The 2,186-nt window shown below is 41.1% G+C and overlaps 1 non-coding gene across 1 annotated transcript; it reads right to left on the bottom strand.

Moving 5' to 3' along the window:
* Nucleotides 1-1,589: 1,589 nt before the first annotated feature.
* LOC114812662 lies at nt 1,590-1,727 on the bottom strand. Its single transcript, XR_003760313.1, has one exon. It is a non-coding gene; the product is annotated as a small nucleolar RNA SNORA7 (small nucleolar RNA).
* Nucleotides 1,728-2,186: the final 459 nt, after the last annotated feature.

Here is a 2,186-nt window from a genome sequence, read left to right as displayed (position 1 = left end):
ATGATTTTGAGTTGTGCGACCTTGGGCAAGTCACTTAATTTCTCTGCACCTCAGTTTCCTTGTCTGCAAATTGGAGAATAGGTACCTGTTCTCCCTTTCCCTTATGCTGTGAGTCCCATGTATTTGAACTAATTTTATTGTATGCCCCCTAGCAGTTGGCTAATATGGTTATTCCACAATAATCACAGTATGGTTAGTCTTAATGAGAAGTAGCATGGTCTAGTGTAAAGAGCACAGGCCTGGGAGTTAGAGGACCTGGATTCCAAAACCAGCTATGCCAATTGTTTGCAGTGTGACCTTGGACAAGTCATTTCACTTCTATGTGCCTCATTCTGTAAAATTTTGCCCATCTGTAAAATGGGGATTAACTCATACTCCCTCTTAATTGGACTGTGACCTTCATATGGGTCTGGGACATTATTCAACTTGATTAATTTGTATCTACCTCAACACTTACAATAGCGCCAGGCACATAGTAAGCACTTAAGTATCATTTTTATTATTATTTTATGCGTAAGAGATTCTGTCACCGACACTCACACTTCTGCATCTCACAATTTGCAACATCATCTTAAAATTGAAGGATAATGCTCCAGACAGCCATCGACTTTGTCCTTCCATATACTTGGTCCTTCATTTTCAAAGGTAACATTATTGCTGGTAATTCCCATCCATGTGAGCAGGCACAACAAGAAATGTGAAGGCACACTGCCTCCAAATAGGTACTGATTTCAGCTATATCTGCTATTTGCAAAGTGTCACACTGTTTGTCCCTATATTCCATTAGACTGATGTTCAGCCAAGCGTCATTATTCACTGCATGTAGAGCTGGTTTATCTGTCACTGCTATTTCCTCAGAAGTCAATACGTATGCCACGTTTTTGGAAGTTGTTTTTCAGAGTGTCCTTAAAGTTTATTTTCTGCCTTTCTTGCTTACAGCTGCTTGGGTATCCTGTTGTCATCCCATTCTCTGCATATGTCCATCCCAGAAGAGTAGGGTGCAGCAAGTATTACTTCAGGGCTGTTTGCTTCCAGGCAGTGTTTCAGTCCCATTAATTACCAGTGATCGACCCCAGGAGAGTAGATTATCTAGGTCAAATTATCAATTAACTCTCCCGTATGCTAGGTCAATTAGAGACTACATTATTAATTCTTAAATATCATATTTGGGACTTTGCATCTGATGACTGTTATAATCAATCAATGGTATTTATTGAGCTTTGATCATATGCAGAAAACTGTGCTAAATTCTTGGGTAGGAATGATTCATTAGATTTAGAAAACACATCCCCTGCCCATAAGAAGTTTACAGTCTAGAGAGTTGTAGACTCTCAGACCCAAGAAATGGGTTCTAGGGTTCTGTTGTTGTTGTCTTATGCTGTTGAGTCGGGACCAACCCATAGTGACACCATAGATACATCTCTCCCAGAACGCCCCGCTCTCCATCTGCATTTGTACCTGTAGCATATCCATAGAGTTTTCTTGGTAAAAATATGGAAGTGGTTTACCACTGCCTCTTTCTCCACAGTAAGAGAGTCCTGCCCCCGACTCTCTCCCATGCCACTGCTGCCCAGCACAGGTGAGTTTTGACTTGTAGCAGATTGCCTTCCACTCACTAGCCCCTGCCCAAGCTAGAAATGGAAAGGGTAGGCCTCTGCCTGACTCTCTGTCCTGTAGTCATGACTGGTAGAGTACTGGAAACTCTCCAGGTGCAACCCTGAGAGGGGTCTACAGTTCTACCCTACCTCTCTTCCTTAAGGCGAAATCACATCAATGAAAACTGCAACTCCTCTTAAAAACTTCCTTGGGAGAAAATTTCCCCATCTCTGTCTCTAATCATCTATGCTTTTAACAATCCTCATTGTGGAGGGAAGTCAGATGGTTGGTTGGCAATCTGAGCCACCAAGAAAATCATCCTGAGTGGGATCCAAAGATATTAATCAGCATAATTATAATAATTCAATTTTCCAATTCAGACAGATTCATTTTTGACTTAATACAGTGGGTCGAATTCCAGGAAGCCATTTTCCTGATTTTTTTTTTCATCCTCAGTTACAGATTTCCTAGATTGAGAGAGGAATAAACTTTAAACATCAACTTCTTGGTGGGACCAAATCTGAGAAGATATTACAGGGAAGGTAACCCACTTAAAGCTGAAATTTCCCAGGAAGCTAGATAGCCAATTA

This window comes from Ornithorhynchus anatinus, chromosome 5, assembly GCF_004115215.2.
Source record: "Ornithorhynchus anatinus isolate Pmale09 chromosome 5, mOrnAna1.pri.v4, whole genome shotgun sequence".
In the NCBI taxonomy this organism is placed as follows: domain Eukaryota; kingdom Metazoa; phylum Chordata; class Mammalia; order Monotremata; family Ornithorhynchidae; genus Ornithorhynchus; species Ornithorhynchus anatinus.
Note: the sequence above shows the minus strand (reverse complement) of the source record. Positions and strands in the feature narration are given on the sequence as shown.